Source organism: Somniosus microcephalus, chromosome 5 (assembly GCF_052327205.1).
Source record: "Somniosus microcephalus isolate GS21.2 chromosome 5, FLI_Smic_1.0, whole genome shotgun sequence".
NCBI lineage: Eukaryota > Metazoa > Chordata > Chondrichthyes > Squaliformes > Somniosidae > Somniosus > Somniosus microcephalus.
Window position 1 is genome coordinate 87,483,297 of NC_140991.1, and position 23,000 is coordinate 87,506,296.

The following is a 23,000-nucleotide window of genomic DNA, read 5'->3' on the forward strand; positions in this document are numbered from 1 at the left end:
AGAGTCCATTATAAAAGATGTAATAGCAGAGCACTTGGAAAACAGTGACAGGATCGGACAAAGTCAACATGGATTTACAAAAGGTAAATCGTGCTTGACTAATCTACTGGAATTTTTTGAGGATGTAACTGGTAAAATAGATAAGGGAGAACCAGTGGATGTGGTGTATTTGGACTTTCAAAAGGCTTTCAAAAGGCTTTCGATAAGGTCCCGCATAAAGGATTAGCATGTAAAGTTAAGGCACATGGGATTGGGGGCAAGTTATTGACTTGGATAGAGAACTGGTTGGTAGACAGAAAACAAAGAGTTGGAATAAGCAGGTCTTTTTCCGAGTGGCAGGCAGTGACTAGTGGGGTACCGCAGGAATCAGTCCTTGGACCCCAGTTATTCACAATATATATTGATGATCTAGACAAGGGAACTGGATGTAATGGGCCAGTAATTCCTGTCCCAACGCGTGAGTACGGACGGGGTACTCACGCGTGGGCCCAGAGGAATTGCCGTTTTTTAGCATGCACAGCGCATGCGGGGAAAACCGGCATTTCCTCTTCTCTGACCCAAGGGGTTAAGAGGCAGAACGCGTGCGAGGTTTCAGGTAGCACGTGCGCGCTGAACTTCCCTTTTTTTAATTAGAGTTGCCCGTGGGGAAAAGACTCAGGTTTTTATGCATGGAAAAAGCAGCCGTAAGTACTTACTTTTAACAGGTAAGTGGTCTAGTAAGTAAAATTAGAACATTTTTCCACAGGTTCATTTTTTTTGAAGACTTTACAGTAAGGTAAGTGTATTTTTAGCCCCGATTTTTTAATATAATTTTTTTCAAAATTTAAAATGATTGTTTAAAATAGTTTTTTACAGCTATTTATAGTTTATTTAAGTAGTGCGATTGTTTTTTTAAATTTTCTTTCATGTTTAAATAGTGTTTTGGGGCCAGGAGTTTTCATGAGTTTGACAGTTCTTACTATCAAACTCATGAATGAACTTTTGCAACCTCCCATTGGTTGCCCAGTGCTCACGTGATCCCAGCCGGCTCATCGCACTAAGTACGCCGCTGGGTCGCGCACGCTCAGCGCGGCAGGACCTGAAGCGAGCCAGTGACAGGAAATGCAATGCGGGCCAGGATTGAAATGTCAGCGCGCCGGGTAAGTGCACTTCGGGGGCTTGCATGCGCGGCAAGCCCCCAAACCTAATTTCTGGCCCAATATCTCCAAGTTTGCAGATGACACAAAGCTGGGTGGGCGTGTGTGCTGTGAGGAGGATGCTGAGAAAGTCCAGGATGATTTGGACAGGTTGGATAATTGGGCAGAAGCATGGCAGATGCAATATAACGTGGATAAATGCGAGGTTATCCACTTTGGTGTCAAAAACAGGAAGGCAGATTATTGTCTGAATGGCAATAGATTGGGAAAAGGGGAAGTGCAACGAGACCTGGGTGTCCTTGTGCATCAGTCACTGAAGGTAAGCAGGCAGGTGCAGCAGGCGGTTAAGAAGGCAAATGGTATGTTGGCCTTCGTAGCGAGAGGGTTTGAGTACAGGAACAAGGATGTCTTGCTGCAGTTGTACAGGGCCTTGGTGCGACCACATCTTGAGTATTGTGTGCAGTTTTGGTCGCCTTATCTGAGGAAGGATGTTCTTGCCATGGAGGGAGTTCAGCGAAGATTCACCAGGCTAATACCTGGGATGGCAGGTATGACCTATGAGGAGAGATTGGGTCGATTGGGCTTATACTCGCTGGCGTTTAGAAGAATGAGAGGGGATCTCATTGAAAATTATAAAATTCTGACAGGACTGGACAGACTAGATGCAGAAAGGATGTTCCCGATGGCGGGGGAGTCCAGAACCAGGGGTCACAGTCTAAGGATAAGGGGTAAGCCATTTAGGACAGAAATGAGGAGGAATTTCTTCACCCAGAGAGTGGTGAACATAAGAACATAAGAAATAGGAGCAGGAGTAGGCCAATTGGCCCCTCGAGCCTGCTCTGCCATTCAATAAGATCATGGCTGATCTGATCCTAACCGCCAATCCACTATGACAGGACTATCTCCTGAATCCAACAGAATTAGACACACGATACAGGAGCAGGATCAGGCTACATGGCCCCTGGGCCCGCTCCGCTACCCACAGGGCCATGACCGATCCGAACCTAGACTCATGTCCAAATTCCTGCCCGCTCCCCGTAACCCTTAATTCCCTTTTCTTCTAGGAAACTGTCTATTTCTGTTTTAAATTTATGTAATGATGTAGCTTCGACAGCTTTTTGGGGCAGCATATTCCATGGACCTACCACCCTCTGAGTGAAGTAGTTCCTCCTCATCTCAGTTTTGAAAGAGCAGCCCCTTATTCTAAGACTATGCCCCCTAGTTCTAGTTTCACCCATCATCTGGAACATCCTCCCTGCATCCACCCAATCCAACCCCTTCACAATCTTATATGTTTCAATAGGATCGCCTCTCATTCTTCTGAACTCCAATGAGTAGAGTCCCAATCTACTCAACCTCTCCTCATATGTCCATCCCCTCCTCCCCGGGATTAACCGAGTGAACCTTCTTTGTACTGACTCGAGAGCAAGTATGTCTTTTCTTAAGTATGGACACCAAAACTGTATGCAGTATTCCAGGTGCGGTCTCACCAATATCTTGTACAACTGAAGCAATACCTCCCTATTTTTATATTCTATCCCCCTAGCAATGAAAGCCAACATTCCATTGGCCTTCTTAATCACTTGCTGCACCTGCATACTAACCTTTTGAGTTTCGTGCACCAGGACCCCCAGATCCCTTTGTACTTCAGTACTTTCCAGTCTCTACCACAGAAGGCAGTAGAGGCCAATTCATTAAATATATTGGATATATTTCTTAAGGCTGAAGGGATCAAAGGATATGGGGAGTAAGCAGGGACAGGGTACTGAATTTGGATGATCAGCCATGATCGCATTGAATGGCGGAGCAGGCTCGAGGGGCCGAATGGCCTACTCCTGCTCCTATCTTCTATGTTTCTATATGTGTGACTTGGAGGTGGTGGTGTTCCCAGGCACCCTCTGCCCTTGTCCTTCAAGGTTGTAGAGGTCGCCAGTTTGGGAGGTGCTGTCGAAGGCAGCTTGGCGAGTTGCTGCAGTGCATCTTGTAGATGGTATACACTGCAGCCACAGTGCGTCGGTGGATGTGGCATCAATCAAGCAGGCTGCTTGATTTGGAAGATGACCAGCAATGCATCTACTGTTTCCAGGGCCACTTCCTTAAGTACCCTAGGATGTAGATTATCAGCCCCTGGGGATTTATCGGCCTTCAATCCCGTCAATTTCCCTAACACCATTTCCCTACAAATACTGATTTCATTCAATTCCTCCCTCTCATTTGCCCCTATGTTCCCCGACATCTCTGGGAGGTTATTTGTGTCCTCCTTTAGGAAGACAGAACCGAAGTGTGTATTTATTTGGTCTGCCATTTCTTTGTTCCCCATTATAAATTCCCCTGATTCTGACTGCAAGGGACCTACGCTTGACTTCACCAATCTTTTTCTCTTCACATATCTATAGAAGTTTTTACAGTCAGTTTTTATGTTCCCTGAAAGCTTTCATATTCTACTTCCCCCCTCTTAATTAATCCCTTTGTCCTCCTTTACTGAATCCTAAACTGCTCCCAATCCTCAGGTTTGCTGCTTTTTCTAGCCAATTTATATGTCCTCTCCTTGGATCTTATGCTATCCCTAGTTAGCCACGGTTGAGTCACCTTTTTTGTTTTATTTTTATGCCAGACAGGGATGAACAAATTCTGTAGTTCATCCATGCGATCTTTAAATGTTTGCCATTGCCTCTCCACCGTCAACCCTTTAAGTAACGCTCCACAATCCATCCTAGCCAACTCACGCCTCATACCATCATAGTTTCCTTTATTTAAATTCAGGACCCTAGTCTCTGAGTCAACTACTTCACTCTCCATCTTAATGAAGAATTCTATCATATTATGATTGCTCCTCCGCAAGGGGCCTCGTACCACAAGATTGCTAATTAATCCTTTCTCATTACATAATATTCAGTCTAAGATGGCCTGATCTCTAGTTGGTTCCGCGACATATTTGTGCAGGAAACCATCCCGTATACACTGTCGGAATTCCTCCGCCACAGTATTGTTACTAACTTGGTTAGCCCAAGCTATATGTAGATTGAAGTCACCCATGATAACTGTTATGCCCTTATTGCACGCGTCACTAATTTCCCATTTAATGCCATCCCCAACCTCAAAATTACTGTTTGGGGGTCTGTATACAACTCCCACTAACGTTTTCTGCCCCTTGGTATTTCTCAGCTCTACCCATACAGATTCCACATCATCAGAGCTAATATCCTTCCTTACTATTGTGTTAATCTCTTTAACCAGCAATGCTACCCCACCTCCTTTTCCTTTTTGCCTGTCCTTCCTGAATACTGAATACCCCTGGATATTGAATTCTCACCCTTGGTCACCCTGGAGCCATGTCTCTGTAATCCCAATTATATCATATCCATTTACATCCATTTGTGCAGCTAATTCATCCACCTTATTACGAATGCTCCTCGCATTAAGACACAAAGCCTTCAGGCTGGATTTTTAAACACTATTATTCTTTTTAGAATTATTATTTACTGTGGCCCTGTTTGATTTACACCCTTGATTTCTCTGCCTTCCACTTTTGCTTTTCTCCTTGTCTTTTGCTTCTATCCTTGCTTCCCTTTCCTCTGTCTCTCTGCACAGGTTCCCAACCCCCTGCCATTTTAGTTTAAGCCCTCCCGAAGAGCACTAGCAAACACTCCCCCAAGGACATTGGCTCCGGTCCTGCCCAGGTGCAAACCGTCCAGTTTGTACTGGTCCCATCTCCCCCAGAACCGGTTCCAACGTCCCAGGAATTTGAATCCCTCCCCTTGCACCATTTCTCTAGCCACGTATTCATCTGAAATATCCTTCTATTTCTACTCTGACTAGCATGTGGCACTGGTAGCAATCCTGAGATTACTACCTTTTGAGGGTCTACTTTTTAATTTACCTCCTAACTCCCTATATTCAGCTTTTAGGACCTCATCCCATTTTTTACCTATATCGTTGGTACCTATATGCACCACGACAACTGGCTGTTCACCCTCCCCCTCCAGAATGCCCTGCAGCCGCTCTGAGACATCCTTGACCCTTGCACCAGGGAGGCAACATACCATCCTGGAGTCTCGTTTGCAGCCGCAGAAAGGCCTATCTATTCCCCTTACAATAGAATCCCCTATCACTATAGCTCTCCCGCTCTTTTTCCTCCCGTCCTGTGCAGCAGAACCACCCATGGTGCCAGGAAGTTGGCTACTGCTGCCTTCCCCCCATAAGCCATCCCCCCAACAGTATTCAAAGTGGTTTTGAAGAAGGGTTTGAACCCGAAATGTCAACTCAAATTTCTCTCCACGGATGTTGCCTGACCTGCTGAGTTTTTCCAGCATTCTCTGTTGTTATTCAAAGTGGTATATCTGTTTGAGAGGGGGATGGCCACAGGGGACCCCTGCACTACCTACTTGCGGCTACTACTTTGCCTGGCGATCACCCATTCCCTTCCTGCCTATGCAGCTTTTACCTGCGGTGTGACCAACTCCCTAAATGTGCTAGCCACAATGTCCTCAGCATCGCAAAAGCGCCAGTATATATCCATTCACAACTCCAGTGCCACAATGCGGTCTGCCAGTAGTTGCAGCTGGATACACTTTCCGCACACACAGTTGTCAGGGACACGGGAAGTGTCCCTGATTTTCCACATAGTGCAGGAGGAGCATACCACGGGGCTGAGCTGTGCTGCCAAAACTTACCCTTTTAATTAACCTAAATTAAATTAAATTAAATCAATACCACTAATTACACTACAATTAACTGATATACTCAAGGGCCCTTGTTTACTAGCACTCCCCACTACACAACAGAGACCTTAGCAACTATAAACCACAAAATTAAGACCTTTAAAACCTTATAAACTATTGATCTTAACTGTCAAACTATAGAGTAATATAAATACTCACCTGGCCGTACTCACCCAATCAGCTGCTTCCCCTGCACCAGCATCACTTTTTGTACTGTGACGTCACTCTCGAATTCTGTCGCTGCTCCACTGGGCCTGAAAATCACCGACCTTTATTTTCACTCACATCTGTTGCTCCCTCGCAGGTCCGCTGCTGCCGCTGCTCGACTGGGCCTGAAAATTACCGATCTTTATTTTCACCCACATCTGTTGCTCCCTCGCAGGTCCACCACTCCCGCTGCTCGACTGGGCCTGAAAATCACCGATCTTTATTTTCACCCACAGCCACTGCTCCCTCGCAGGTCCACTGCTCCCGCTGCTGACTTGGAAATATATCACTGTTCCTTCATAGTCACTGGGTCAAAATCCTGGAACTCCCTCCCTAACAGCACTGTGGGAGTACCTTCACCACATGGACTGCAGCGGGTCAAGAATGGTGCTCACTACCACCTTCTCAATGGCAATTAGGGATGGGCAATAAATGCTGGCCTTACCAATGATGCCCATGTCCTTTGAATGAATAAAAAAATGTACAACGTTAGTTATAAACAGGAAAAGGCCATTAGGCTCAAACAAACCTGTCCTTTTTTCATAGATCCACCCCACATACCATCCTTCTCACTATATCGCTAAATGCCTTCTCCCTCCAGAAATGCATCCAATTGTCTTGAACCTACTTAAACTGTCTGCTTCAATTGCTTTCCCCCTTGGGTGAAAAAGTTCCACCTCACTTAATCCGAAAGTACAGTTTTTTTAAACTTCTGACACTGGTATTTAAATCTTCAGCTAGCGAACAATTTATCTGGATAACATTTTGCCAATTCTCTTTATAATCTTGTAAACTTCAATTAGATCACCTCTCTCCCAAAGAAAATGAGCTCAACTTAATCCTTCCTCATGACTTAAGTTGCTGATACCGGGAATCATCTTTGTTCACCTCTGTACCCTCTCAAAGGCAATAATATGCTTCCTACGATGGATTACATAGGATATATGGCACAGAAACAGGCCATTCAACCCAACCAGTCCATGCCGGCGTTTATGCTCCACTCGAGCCACTCCCGTCTTTCCTCATCTAAATCTATCAGCATAACCCTCTATTCCCTTCTCCCTCATATGCTTGTCTAGCCGCCCCTTAAATGCATCTATACTATTCACTTCAACCACTCCCTGTGGTAGCAAATTCCACATTCTCACCACTCCCTCGGTAAAGAAGTTTCTTCTGAATTCCGTATGGGATTTCTTATGGGTAGAGCTGAGAAATACCAAGTGGCAGAAAACATTAGTGGGAGTTGTATACAGACCCACAAACAGTAATGCTGAGGTTGGGGATGGCATTAAATGGAAAATTAGAGATGCATGCAATAAGGGCACAGCAGTTATCATGGGTGACTTTAATCTACATATAGCTTGGGCTAACCAAATTAGTAACAATACAGTGGAGGAGGAATTCCTGGAGTGTATACGGGATGGTTTCCTGGACCAATATGTCGAGGAACCAACTAGAGATCAGGCCATCTTAGACTGGGTATTATGTAACGAGAAAGGATTAATTAGCAATCTTGTTGTGCGAGGACCCTTGGGGCGGAGCAATCATAATATGATCAAATTCTTCATTAAGATGGAGAGTGAAGTAGTTGACTCAGAGACGAGGGTCCTGAATTTAAATAAAGGAAACTACGATGGTATGAGGCGCGAGTTGGCTAAGATGGACTGGGGAATGTTACTTAAAGGGTTGACGGTGGATAAGCATTGGCAAACATTTAAAGATCGCATGGATGAACTACAGAATTTGTTCATCCCTGTTTGGCATAAAAATAAAACAAAAAAGGTGACTCAACCGTGGCTAACAAGGGAAATTAGGGATAGCATGAGATCCAAGGAGAGGACATACGAATTGGCCAGAAAAAGCAGCAAACCTGAGGATTGGGAGCAGTTTAGTATTCAGCAAATGAGGACAAAGGGATTAATTAAGAGGGGGAAAATAGAGTACGAGAGTAAGCTTGCAGGGAACATAAAAACTGACTAAAAGCTTCTATAGATATGTGAAGAGAAAAAGATTGGTGAAGTCAAGCGTAGGTCCCTTGCAGTCAGAATCATGGGAATTTATAATGGGGAACAAAGAAATGGCAGACCAATTAAATACATACTTCGGTTCTGTCTTCACAAAGGAGGACACAAATAACTTCCCAGAGATGTCGGGGAAAATAGGGTCTAATGAGAGGGAGGAACTGAATGAAACCAGCATTTGTAGGGAAATGGTGTTAGGGAAATTCACGGGATTGAAGGCCGATAAATCCCCAGGGCCTGATAATCTACATCCTAGGGTACTTAAGGAAGAGGCCGTAGAAATAGTAGATGCATTGTTCGTCATCTTCCAAAATTCTACAGACTATGGAACAGTTCCCATGGATTGGAGGGTAGCTAATGTTACCCCACTATTCAAAAATGGTGGTAGAGAGAAAATGGGGAATTATAGACCGGTAAGCCTGACATCAGTAGTGGGGAAAATGCTAGAGTCCATTACAAAAGATGTAATAGCAGAGCACTTGGAAAACAGTGACAGGATTGGACAAAGTCAACATGGATTTACAAAAGGTAAATTGTGCTTGACTAATCTTCTGGAATTTTTTGAGGATGTAACTGGTAGAATAGATAAGGGAGAACCAGTGGATGTGGTGTATTTGGACTTTCAGAAGGCTTTCGATAAAGTCCCGCATAAGAGATTAGCGTGTAAAGATAAAGCACATGGGATTGGGGGTAAGTTACTGACTTGGATAGAGAACTGGTTGGCAGACAGGAAGCGAAGAGTTGGAATAAACGGGTCTTTTTCCAAGTGGCAGGCAGTGACTAGTGGGGTACCGCAGGGATCGATGCTAGGATCCCAGCTATTCTCAATATATATTAATGATCTAGACGAGGGAACTAGATGTAATATCTCCATATTTGCAGATGACACAAAGCTGGGTAGGCATGTGTGCTGTGAGGAGGATGCCGAGAAACTCCAGTATGATTTGGACAGGTTGGGTGATTGGGCAAATGCATGGCAGATGCAGTATAATGTGGATAAATGTGAGGTTATCCACTTTGGTGGCAAAAACAGGAAGGCAGATTATTATCTGAACAGCAATAGATTGGGAGAAGGGGAAGTGCAATGAGACCTGGGTGTCCTTGTGCACCAGTTGCTGAAGGTAAGCATGCAGGTGCAGCAGGCGGTTAAGAAGGCAAATGGTATGTTGGCCTTCATAGCGAGAGGATTTGATTAGAGGAGCAAGGATGTCTTGCTGCAGTTGTACAGGGCCTCGCTGAGACCACACCTTGAGTGTTGTGTGCAGTTTTGGTCGCCTTATCTGAGGAAGGATGTTCTTGCCATGGAGGGGGTGCAGCGAAGATTCACCAGACTGATACCTGGGATGGCAGGAATGACGTATAAGGAGAGATTGGGTCGATTGGGCTTGTATTCACTGGAGTTTAGAAGAATAAGAGGGGACCTCATTGAAACTTATAAAATTCTAACAGGACTAGACAGACTAGATGCAGGAAGGATGGCGTGGGTGATGCAGACCCAAGGGTCATAGTCTAAGGATAAGGGTAAGCCATTTAGGACAGAAATGAGGAGGAATTTCTTCACCCAGAGAGTGGTGAACCTGTGGAATTCTCTACCACTGAAGGCAGTTGAGACCAATTCATTAAATATATTCAAGAAGGAGTTAGATATTTTTTAAGGCTAAAGGGATATGGGGAGAAAGCAGGGACAGGGTACTGAATTTGGATGATCAGCCATGATCTCATTAAATGGCAGAGCAGGCTCGAGAGGCCGAATGGCCTACTCCTGCTCCTATCTTCTATGTTTCTTGGTGACTATCTTGTATTGTCAGCTGTGGCTCAGTTGGTAGCACACTCGCCTCTGAGTCAGGAGGTTGTGGGTTCAAGTTCCACTCCAGGGACTTGAGCTCATGAAGCTAGGCTGACACTCCAGTGCTAGTACTGAGGGAGTCCTACACTGCTGGAGGTGCCGTCTTTTGGATGAGACGATAAACCTGCTCTGTCAGGTGGAGGTAAAAGATCCCATGGCACTATTTCAAAGAAGAGCAGGGGAGTTATCCACGGTGTCCTGGCCAATATTTATCCCTCAACCAACATAACGAAAACAGATTATCTGGTCATTATCACATTGCTGTTTGTGGGACCTTGCTGTGTGCAAATTGGCTACCGCGTTTCCCACATTACAACAGTGACTCCACTTCAAAAGTACTTCATTGGCTGTAAAGTGCTGTGAGACGTCCAGTGGTCGTAAAAGGCACTATATAAATGCAAGTCTTTCTTTTTCTTTATTGATGGCCTCTAGTTTTGCTCTTCCCCACAAGTGTAAATTTTATCTCTGTATCCACTCTATCAAAACCTTTCATAATTTTTAAAACCTCTATTAGGTCACCCCTCAGCCACCTTTTTTCAAGAGAAAAAAGACCCAGCCTGTTCATCCTTTCCTGATATGTATACCCTTGCATTTCTGCTATTATCCTTGTAAATCTTCTCTGCACCCTCTCTAGTGCCTCTATATCTTTTTTATAATATGGTGACCAGAACTGTACGCAGTGGTCTAACTAAGGTTCCATACAGGTTTAGCATAACTTCCCTACTTTTCAATACTATCCCTCTAGAAATAAACCCTAGTGCTTGGTTTGCTTTTTTTATGGCCTTGCTAACCTGTGTTGCAACTTTGTGATCTGTGTATTTGTACTCCGAGATCCCTTTGTTCCTCTACTCTAGCTAGACTCACACCCGCCAGGTAATAAGTGACCTCCCTATTCTTCCTACCAAAATGTAATACCTCATATTTATCTGTGTTGAACTTCATTTGCCAATTATATGCCATTCTGCAAGTTTATTAATGTCCTCCTGTAATTTGTTGCAGTCCTCCTCAGTATTGAATATCCCCCCCAATTTGGTGTCATCCACAAATTTAGAAATTGTGTTTTTGATTCCAAAGTCTAAATTGTTAATGTAAATTGTGAACAACAGTGGTCCCAGTGCTGATCCTTGTGGAACACCACTTCCTACCTCCTGTCACTGTGAATAGTTACCTTTTACCCCTACTCTCTGCTTTTTGTCTTGAAGCCAACTAGCTATCCATTCTGCTACTTGTCCCCTGACTCCGCATTCTCTGACCTTGTTCATCAGTCTATTATGGGGTACCTTATCGAAGGCCTTTTGAAAATCTAGATAAATTACATCTACTGCATTACCATTGTCTATTTCTGTTACCTCTTCAAAAAATTCAATGAGGTTGGTCAAGCAGGACTTTCCCTTTTGAAATCCATGCTGACTCTTCCTTATATTTTTGGTTTCTAGATGTTCTATTTTCTCCTTTAGCAGGGATTCCATTATTTTTCCTACCACTGATGTTAAGCTGACTGGTCTATAATTCCCTGGACATCCCCCTTCTTAAATATAGGTATTATGTTAGCTATCTGCCAGTCTTCTGGTGCTACACCTTTTTCTAACGAATTATTAAATATGTGTAGTAATGTCTCTGCTATCTCTTCCCTAGATTCTTTTAAAATGCGTGGATGCAATCCATCCGGACCAGTGGTTTTATCCTCTGAGTTTGATTAGTTTATTTAATATATCCCCTCTTTTTATTTTAAATGCACTTATCTCATTGCTAATCTCATCATCCAATGTCATGTCCACCTGTTCTATCTCCCTGGTAAATACTGAAGCAAAATAATTATTTAATATTTCTGCCATCTCTCTATCGTTACCTGTGGTGTTATCCTGTATATCCTTTAATGGCCCTATTCCCATCCCAACCTCTTTATTGATCAGCCTGTAAAATATTTTACTATTTTGTTTTATGTTCCTTGATAATTGAATTTCATAGTTCCTCTTTGCCTTCCTAATTGTTTTTTTGACTTTCCTAATCGCTTCATATTCTCCCTTATCATGCACTCCCCTGCTGTCCATGTACTTAATGTATGCCTCTTTCCTTACCCTCAATTGTTCCCTTATGGCTTTATTCATCCATGGAGTCTCATTAGTGTTTAGTTCTTTTTAGCAGAATATATTTTTCCTGCACTCTGTTGAACACCGTTTTAAATGTTTTCCATTGCTGTTCTACATCATTGTTTGCCAATATTGTTGCCCATTTTATTTTCCCAAGTTCTATTCTCAGCCCCCTTGACTTAAAGAGCACACTTTACTTCAGATGGGGTGCACATGCAGCTATTCTATCACCTTTACCTGTTTCTTTAATTTGCTGTCATTGGCAATTTCTCATCTTTAGCAATAAAAGGAGAACACAGAGATCCTTGTCAGTGTCTCTGGGAAGGAGGGGATTCCTCGAACCAGCATTGGACAGTGCACCAGCCTTTAATTATGACTGGCCATATACACAGAATTCTAGTCTTGTAGTGTCCCAGGTTGCTGGAAGAGAGAGGATTGGGAATTCTGATCTGCAAGAAATTTGTATGACTCGTGCATATGTAAGGAGTAGAGCTTATCCTGCATTCATATACATTTTGTAACAACTTAATAGCGAATGTTTATTGGTCTCAAATTATGATTTTTGCTATAATATTGTGTGCTTTTCTATCTAGAGTTTGTAGTTATATAGATTTGCCTTATATTAGAAAATAAAAACCTATGAACACAAATATTGCTCTTACTGTTTAGATATTTATAAACCACGAACCATATTGATCAAAAATGTAGTTTGGCATAAACAGTGCTGCTTGTCTGGTAGAAAGCAGTAAAAGACCTATTGACTGTCTTTTGCATTGTTCTCATAATTGTTGTCAAAAAAATAGGTTTATGAAAGTTAAGAGGGTGAAGCTGATTTTACTCAGCTTTTTAAAGGTGGCGTTGAAGGCAAGTCATGAAAAACTGCAGAATTGCACAGGGTAAGAGAAAATCAAAAAGGATATAATGCTAGAGAGAGTGGTGTCCAAAACTGCAGAGGATAAAATAGGAGCCATAGTAAAAAATTCTGAGGACCAAAGGAAGCTGCAATGGGATATTGGGGAAAAAATGGTGGAATGGGCACAAAAGTGACACATGGAATTCAGTATCGGTAAGTGTGAGGTGGTACATGTTGGTAAAAAAAATAAAGTAATAATACTTTAAGGGAGGGCTGGATGATGTGAAAGGGCAGAGGGATTTAGGGGTTCAGGTTTAAAAGCAGCTGCACTTTTTTTAAAGCTAATGGAATGCTGTGTTTTATGGCAAAAGGTGTATAAAAGTCGAGATGTAATGATGAACTTATATAAAACCATAGTAAGACCAGAATTGGAGCACTGTGTTCAATTTTGGGCTCCATGTTATAGGAAAGATGTTGAGGCAACAGAGATGGTACAGCAAAGATTCACTAGGATACTGCTTGATATGAGGAAATACAAATAAAAAGAAAGACTTGAAAAATTGGATCTGTTTTCATTAGAACAGTGGAGACTGTGGAGTGATTTGATAGAGATGTTTAAAATTATGAAGGATGAGACAGAATAGATAGAAACAGACTGTTTCCAGTGGTTTAGGGAACTAGAACAAGGGAACATAGGGATTAAGTTTAAAATTTAGGAGAGAAAGAGGTATAAACTTTTTTTAATGTAAAGGATTGTGAAGCTATAGAATGTACGACTGGAGTTGATGAATGAAGCAGCGACCATTTTAACTTTCAAGAATAGGTTAGATAGGTGGTTGAAGGAAAGAGGGGCTAAAGGGATATAGGAACAGAACAAGCATGTAGGATTATGACTACTGCTTGTGTGATGGGCTGAAGAGCCTGTTTCCATGTTGTAATTTCTTTGTAAATTTTATGCATCCTTCGGTCCTCTCTGACCTTTTGTGCATCCCCTTCCTTTGCCCCACCATTGGTGGCAGAATCTAGGGTCACCTTGGCCCTAATCCCTGGAACTCCCTCATTAAATCCCCTCCACTGCTCCTTTTCTCTCTCTTTATCTTTAAAAACCATCTAAGACCCATCTTTTTGACCAAGCTTTTGGTAACCCCGCCTAATCTTTCTGTCCAAGGCTTGGCATTGCATTATTATTCCTGTTTCTACCTTTCCGCACCGCCCCCACCTCTGTAAAGTGCTTTGCAACACTGCCTATGTTAAAAGTGCTATGGAAATGCAAGTTGTTAGGTTTACTTTTTGATAACTGGCACTTTCCTTAATGTAGAATGAAAGAATAACGTTGCAAGATATATTAAATGAATACATATTACTTTATGTTTCAGTGCACATTTTAAAATTTGTTCTTAGGATGTGGGCGAGACTGATGACAGTATTGATAGACCATTCCTTGTTGCCCGGAGGGCGGTAGGAGTCAATCACATAGTGCCGGACTGGAGTCATGAGTAGGCGTAGCGGGTTCCCTTCCCTGAAGGACATTAGTGAACCAGTTGGGTTTTTATGACAGTGTGGCAACTTTCATGCTCATTTTGTTTTTTGGTGCTAGCCCACACAATACCAGGTTTATTGGATTCAATTTCACAACTTGCCATTTTATTTAATATATTTTGCTGATGCATTTTCTCTTTTGTGCTATGAACCTTTGCATGTTAGTTGCTTATATGCCCTACTGCTCCTCCAGTTGAAGGAGCACCACTAGTGGGTGAGTGCACAGTGAATACACCAATTAACCTGCATCAGTGTCACACGTCTCCTTTACTGCTTTGCTGTGGGTTGTTCATTTTCAAAGACAGCATCTACCATCATTTGTGCTGTGTTAGCTGATGGCACAAAACTGTCAAGGGCATAAATGGCAACCAGCTGGTCCTGTGCTACTCTGTTTGTCATTGCTGCAGGAGAATCTCTCCCAGCACCTACAGATCTATATGAGCACAAAACCCTGGATATCTATGAGATCTCTTAATCCCTTCTTCGTGGTTTCCAGCAATTGTTTTCTAAGTGAGTTGAAGCCGGCTGTGATTGCTTGTTGGATTATGGATTCCAAAGCTTTCATTGCAGCAATGGGAGCACTTTTGAGGGATGCATGTCTCTATGGCCTGCATAACTGAGGTTGCCATTGTTGTTTCCAGGTGCTTAATGACAGATTGCATGTTGTCCATCTTTAGCATACCTTCCATTATTGTGCATGGAGACAAGTTGCTGTTCAACATAGGCCATGTTTTCTAACATCCTCCACTAAGATAGGCATCCCAGTACAAGTCAGTAGGAGCAATCTGGAATTGCATCCAATACTTGCCGATTGCTCATTAACCCCCACACTGGTACCACTTCCTCACCGGTGCTTTGTGCTTCACCCTTCTCCTCAACCTCATTATGATCTTCTTCCTAATTGTGTGCAGCTGTGTGGGTGTCCGATTCAATTGTCAGTGGTGATCGTTGGTGCCGTGGTATTTGCTTTATAAAGGGAGCAGATGGGCATTAGAAATAAGTATACAGGAATTTCCTCAGAGCTGCTCTGAGGAAGCTCTGGGCCATACATACACATCTATTTTTTATTCTACTATTGTCACACAATAATGTGTTTGTACATGCTGTTGTCAAATGTTTCACAAAGATTAGAAGATCTGATTAATATGATAAATACCAGTTGACTTGTACATGCCAGTTGGTCTGTGTAACCCTACATCGACAATCCTAAGCATTTCCAGAGTGTCTCCAAAATAAATCCATAATTCTCTCAACATATTCAGAGAGGTTTATGCTGGTATGCTCCACAAATTGTGCCCTGCAGTTATCTGTGAATTGTGACTTTAAACATGAGGGCAATGGCAATTGAGAGTGGGTGATTTTGACTAGTGGAAATTAATTTCTGAAGCATTTTCTTGTTGCCATCATGACTTGTATAAGTTATGTAACCCTACTATCTCACTTCTGCCACATTACTCACACAGAGAAATGTTTACAGAGATGTAGCAGGTAGAGTGTTTTTCCATGTATTTAACAATTAACAACAATTCATCTCCATATGTCATGTGCTACTTACTACAACAACAACTTGTATTTATATAGCGCCTTTAATGTGTAAAATGTCCCAAGGCACGTCACAGGCGTGTTATAAAACAAAATTTGACACCAAGCTACATAATTAGAGCAGGTGACCAAAAGCTTGGTCAAAGAGGAAGGTTTTAAGGAGCATCTTAAAGGAGGAAAGAGAGGTGAAGAGGTTTAGGAGGGAATTCCAGAGCTTAGGACTTAGGCAGTTCAAGGCACGGCCACCAATGGTTGAGCGATTAAAATCAGGGATGCTCAAGAGGCCAGAATTAGAGGGGCGCAGATATCTCTCTGGTGGGGTGGAAGTTTGTAGGGCTGGAGGAGGTTACAGAGATAGGGAGGGGTGAGGCCATGGAGGGATTTGAAAACAAGGATGAGAATTTTAAAATCGAGATGTTGCTTAACCGGAAGCCAATGTAGGTCAGCGAGCACAGGGGTGATGGGTAAATGAGACTTGGTGCGAGTTAGGACATGGGCAACTGACCTACTTTACAATATTCTTGCCTTAAATTTATGCATTAAATTTTAAATCTCTGAATTCCTTTAGGAACTTCAGCCAGGTCACTGCATTACTGGACATGGAGTTCACGTTCTCTCTGGCATATCATGCTTGTTCAGTTTCTACCATGTTGAGCTGTCTTCCTGCAACAAAAAGACACTGAAATTTCTCCATAATATAGCTGAAAGGGACACAAAGGGTGTCATGGGAAAAATTGGCCTTTTCAAACTTGATGCTCAACCATTTTGCAAAAATATTGTGTATTCCACAGCAGGATAACTGAACTTTACAAAATTCATGCAGGTTAAGTGGCTCAGTAGCTGCTTCAGAAGTGTTAATTATTGCAGGTACATTGTGATTGGTTGTTTTTAATTTTCTCATTAACAAAATTGCATTTAAGGAAATTATACATTTCAAAACTGTGCATTCCTGCCATTCTGGTGGCAATTCATAAATAATGAAAAAGGCCATTGAGCCTATGTTTTGATAAAAAAGGAAAATGTGGCCCGATGTGATTAACTGATTTAGGGAACACTTTGTAATCATAGTTTTATTGCTTATTTGTAACTGCCTTTTTTAAACAGTATTTGCCAGAACTACATATTTTGTCCACTGTTGGGCATTTCACAGTAAAATTGAATTTAAAGCGTGAACCATATAATTTTATTTAGTATCATAATCTGTTCCAGTGAATCATAGTTTGACTTTGACATCTGTCAGCCGATTAGCTTTTTACATATTATTTAGCTAACCTGGATCACTCGTATAAAAGCACTGATGATGCTATTTATAATTTAGTCTTTTTTTTAGGGGGAAGGAAGAGAGCAGTGCTCATCTACTATCTATAATGTAAGTCAGAAAAGAGAAACCACAGCTGTAGAGATAATGCAGGCTCCCTCATGGCCCCAGCTGAGCAAATTTGGTGTCAATGGGGTGCCTGTGCAGGCAGTACTCTCTTTAATTAGTCTCTCGAGCCTGGTTGGTGGCAGTTCCTCAGACTAACTAATCAATTTGTAGCTGTCTGATGCTAGGTGCGAAAATCTTCTCCGGCTGAGTTTTCTCCCACAGGTCACTCACCTACCCTACAGGAGCGCTCGTTTTAATTTTTCATCTTTTCCATCATGTGGTGCTGTCAGCTGGTTCTAAGAAAAAAGGAGACAAAAAATATTTAGTTCAAAGTGCATGTAGGTCAGGATGGGAATGCATTATGGGTACTGATGGGCCAATTAATTATTCAGCACTTGGTGCTTGTCGAGCTGCAATAGGATAACAGTTGAATACAAATGTTATAAAATATAGGTAACAGCAGCAGCAGTTTCAGATGGCATATATTTGTGATTAGTGGACTGTAATTTTAGGCTGAATGGATTTGTGACTAGTGGACTGGGTTTGTGATTAGTTAGTTTGAGGCTGAATTCTTTTGTGATCTCTGTAATGTAACTTCAACCTGATTGGATTTAGAGCTACCGTGTACTGATAATTCTCGTGAAGAATCACTATGTATTATTATGTATAACTGAAATAATCAGTGCTTTGTAGGTTTCTTTTGATTGTTTGTGAAAAACAATTGATTAGATTTAGTAAATATTACTTTCTATGTGGCTGCATTGCCAAATACTATAATTGCAGATACTTGTGGAGTCAAATGGAAAGACTAAAATCCAGAGGGACACTTTGTAAATGATAGTTAATTGAAAAGTATAAACTAGATTAGCCAAGCAATAGTATTCAGTGTTAATTGGTGCTATTAGTGTAGCCTCCAAATGTTAACATCTGGTCTGTTTATATCAGATTAAATGTACTGGTGTGATGTGTCTAATTTTATTATAATGTGATTGTTGCATATTTGTTGAAGCAGATTCCATCTAAAATGCTGTCTGAAAATATTTCAAACTGACTGCAAGGAAATCAACACAGCTAATAAACATCAATGTTTCTTCAAATGAAGACAGACTTCCATACAAGATGGAATATAAAAGCATATTACTTTCAAGCGGTATATTGGTCATTTTGTTAAGTTAAATGCAATATTTGACTTTGTCTGTTTATGTACAACTTTCCTATTTATTCTAGTCAACTGAGCCTTACTAACCCTAGAGATACATGGGTAAAAAAATAATTCTAATTTCAGTCACAATCATTTGAGTTCTACAATAGTTCTTTACTAAGTTGGACTAGGTGAACATTTTAGGAGGGGAAAATCTGTTTTTCTGTTCCGTTTTAAGAGTTCATTAAATAGCCAGAATTAATTTCACTTTCAGCCTTGTGTCCTTCATAAATGATTGTAAACTTGTGACTCCAAAGTGTAAGCATATTGTTTTAGAATAATAGTGTCAGTCAGTCCTCTGTATTTCCTGCATGTCAGAAAAAGCGGAGATCCCCGATACCATATTGACTTGGTGTTGGTAAAAGCAAAACTATGAGGTTCACTCTAATGACAACAGTGATGTGATTGTTTCTTCTTTTTATTGAAGGTTATCACCATCGCCAGTTCCAAAGAGCAGCTAAAGAAGCAGAAAAGCAAAGGAATTCAAGAACCTATTCTCTCGTTGATACTGTCATGTTAGCGAATGGCTGCTGTCTTTAAGACAATTCTTGCCATTAGCATTGTGTGGGTTTATTTGTGCTTGTGCTCTGAAATTGACATCTTGAATGCTAAACCATGACATGCAAGAACCACCTCGTTTTTTTAAATAGTTTGTTTAGAGATCCACTTTGCTGATAAATGATCTGTGCTGCTTTACAGGCTCTTGTCTGTCAGTCTTTTGATTTTCTGTGGTAGGGTAGCGTTTTTGTAAAGCTCATTCAGATTTCACTGGCAACTTTGAAATTCTGAAGATTTTTTTTGAAACTATCTTGAGCATGCCAGGAAATCCTCTGATGTCAGCATTACAAAGCAATCAACGGTGGCATGAAAGACATTGCATATGTTTTACAAAAATCAGCATACCTTTGTATACAATTGAAATGAAATAGCTAGTGAAGCACTGTGAACATTTCTGACAGTGCTCCAGCTGGGATCTTGCAAGGAACATAGATAAATCCACAGCTGATGGGGTGAGCTGCAGTGTTTAAAACAGTTTGTACTATCATGAGGATCGCCTGCTTAGCTTTTTGGAAGAATACAAAAACCATGTATATAATGGGATCTCTTTAGCTCCTACGAAGTCTGGGGTTAGATTTATACCCAACTCTTTGTCAGATCAGACCCTGGAAATGCATTATTGCTGCAAGTCTGTTCTTGCTAAAGACTCCATAATGGAGGGACTCATTCAAAAAGCAGAGTTAAAATCTATGGGGTTGCAACACTGTACTGAGCAGGAGCCATAGGATTCTTCAAATACTGTTGTTGTCCTTTTAACCTTGTGGCCTCAGACCATCCATTTTGTCCTGTACTAGCTAGCGCACTGACTTAATCCTAACATAAAGACAAATGTGTAAAAAGGTGACTTTATGCTTGGTTTTACCCCAGACTAAATGCTGCGGCAAGATTTCTGCTGCTTTCTGCTTTTAGTGAAATTGTAAACATGTTCTTTGTACATGCACCTATGATTTCACTATCGGTATCAATAGATATCTTCACCTATAACGAGTTGTTTTCAGTTATAGTCAGCAGTCATGAATTCTCAGTTATATATTTAACGAGTGTTTTTAGTGTTGTCTTTATTTTTATTCTTTGTTCACAATGTTTCTTGCCTCTCCCTACTTGTGTAAACAGCTTTTCTTTATCATTGATTACTACTTCCTATCTATAAAATCAGATTTTCTCTCAATTAATTTGTGGGATTATATTCAGTAGTTAAGTTTAAATACACTTAATTTGGAACATAATATTAGATGCATTATTTCAGTATAAACTATTTCTTCTCTGACAAAATCCTACTTTTCCATTGTGTCCAGCCCCAAAAAAGAACAAACCATGATATTCTGAAGACTCTGAGGTACATTGCAACAACAAAATGGAAGTATGTAGTATAAGCATAGTATAGATTGTACATTAAACATGCACACGCCTATAGCGATTCAATGCATTTCAGAAGGGGAAAAAATACAGATGGGTTGTGAACTGTTTTAAAGTATTCTACTAAAAATGCTTTAGATCATTTCATCCAGAAAGTACATGCTAGTTAATGGGACCATAGTTAAAGATTGAGAATAAAGAGACAACATTTACTTAATATTGTCATTTTTCATTAAAATTGAACAAAAATATTGTAGAATATTCCTGTTTTTCCAACTCATGTCCAGTTCCACACCAAATAAGTCTTACTTATAGTTGCTAAGCCCTTCCTTCTTTCCATGATCTGTTCAACATAATATTCACTGGCCCTCTAATACAGTTCTTGGTTTTTAGAATACTCCCAAAACATAAATGGAATATATATTTATGTTCAATTCATGAATGGTAACTTTCAAAATTGTAAATATGTGATTGAGGACGGTTATTTAAATTAATAAAGTAAAACTGTTGGTGCAATTTGTTTTTAAATATTTGAGAGAAATTAAAGATAAGTAATCAGAAATTTGGACTATAAAAGCCTGTCTGACATATTAGGACAGAAAAATGATCGGGGGAGTTAAAAAATAAAAATCTGTTTTGCAGTTTTTAACATTGTGTAAGATGATAGTGCTTCACCTCCCAAATATTGGATTTCAGAAGCTTTCATTTGTATAACTTTCACTCTGATTGTCCCTTTGATTCTAACTTTATTTTGGTTCCATCAATTTTTAACACAATTGTCAACATTTTTTGAATAAACAAATTTCAGAAGCACATCTTTTCCCATGCAATCATTCCATTAGTTACATCTGAGGGTCTTGGAAAATGAATACACAAATGCTTTTAAAATAAATGTTAAAAGGCAAATTAAGAAAGATAGTTTAAGAAAAATATCTTTGAGTTTTAATTTTTTATCAAGCCTAGTAATATGGATATGTCTCTTCAAGGTCATTAGCAATGGTGAAGTGCCCGTTTACAGTACTTGTGTGTAATATGGCCCCAATATAATATGTATGAGATTATATCATGTTAACTTCATGACTCAATTTGCTAATAAATAAGTATTAAAACTAACTGAAAAACAAATGCAAATTGACCTGTACTATAGTGTGGTTGTGACATTTAATTATAATGTGCTCTTTTTATTTATCAATCTGAGTTTTCTATAAAAATAGGTTGCACTGTGTTATGCTGACTTTACAATCACTGAAATACACAATTTAGAATTTTAAAGGAATTTAATAGCGCACTGAATACTTCAATTATGTCAGCACTTGCACAAGATGAAAGCAAACTCTAGGAGTTAGAAACTTTGGAAATATACTATGAAGTGAACACATTTATTATTTCTCTTTGTAAATATTCATCTTTTATGTGCTTACACGGTGATACTATGTTGGGCAAACAAGATTTTATTTTTCTTTAAGGTTTTTGTGTGACATATCAGCAGACAATAATGAGCTTTATTTGAATATTGTTTAAATAGATAAATAATTCTTGGTTGACTAAACATTGGTACATAACAAGAATGGAGAAAGACACAAGCAATCACTGTGCAGCTTGTCTGATAATCAGTAGAATGTTTCTGTTCACTTCATGTGTTCACATGATGGAATGTGCAGTCTCTTAAATATTATCCTTCTAAAATGTCCTGTGAATATTTATTCTTTTTTGTAACTTTTTTTAAGGAAATATATAATGTATGTTCCCTGCCGAGTTTTTACAAAAGAGGAGTTAAAAAATAAGCTGTTCCCCTCTTAAAACAAATGATAGTTCAGTGATTGAGGTTACCGAGATACCTTGCATACTGGGTTTTGAATGTCTCCCCACAGACATTTACATGAAGATCATTGTATATTTATGCTGTACTGCCTTGTAAATTCCTTGAGCACTGAGGTGAAGGCAAGTATCCCAAATATGCATCTGTGATGTGTTGTTCAAAGAAACTGCACATGTATGCTTCAATTATATTGCTTTTTTTGTATGATGCATCTATTCAAATCCATCTCCTTGACATGCTGTAGTTTGGTACAGAAACAAAAATATACATGAAATACAAACAAATGACACAAACTTTAAAAAGCCTAGTATGTAGTTAACAGTGTAAATGTTGCATTATTTGTTACAACTTATATGTAATGTATTATTGCAGATATATTAATGGTATGTCCTTCTGTAACTGTTGGTTTCTTGTTACATGAGAATAAATAAAATATAGTGCATCTGATTATTTTAAATGAGTGAGAATTAATTACTGCCTACTTATTTTGAGATAATACCAGTATCGAAAGTAAGACTTGCATTTATATAGCTCCTTTTACGACCACTGGACATTCCCAAAACACTTTACAGCCAATGAAGTACTCTTTGAAGCTGTTGTAATGTAGGAAATGCAGCAGCCAATTTGTGCACAGCAAGCTCCCACAAACAGCAATGTGATGACCATCAGATAATTTTTTTTTGTGATGTTGATTGAGGGATTAATATTGGCTAGGACATCATTAAAAATATACTCATATTTTAGA

General features: G+C 40.3%; 1 protein-coding gene across 7 annotated transcripts in view; it reads left to right on the forward strand.

Moving 5' to 3' along the window:
• The window catches only part of cdk14 (cyclin dependent kinase 14), an 845,377-nt gene extending 822,675 nt beyond the window's left edge, over positions 1-22,702 (forward strand). For all 7 annotated transcript variants that reach the window (XM_085987941.1, XM_085987948.1, XM_085987945.1 and 4 more), the window contains one exon: positions 18,950-22,702. The gene's annotated coding sequence lies outside the window, so the exon portion shown is untranslated. The remainder of the gene's footprint in view (positions 1-18,949) is intronic.
• Positions 22,703-23,000: the final 298 nt, after the last annotated feature.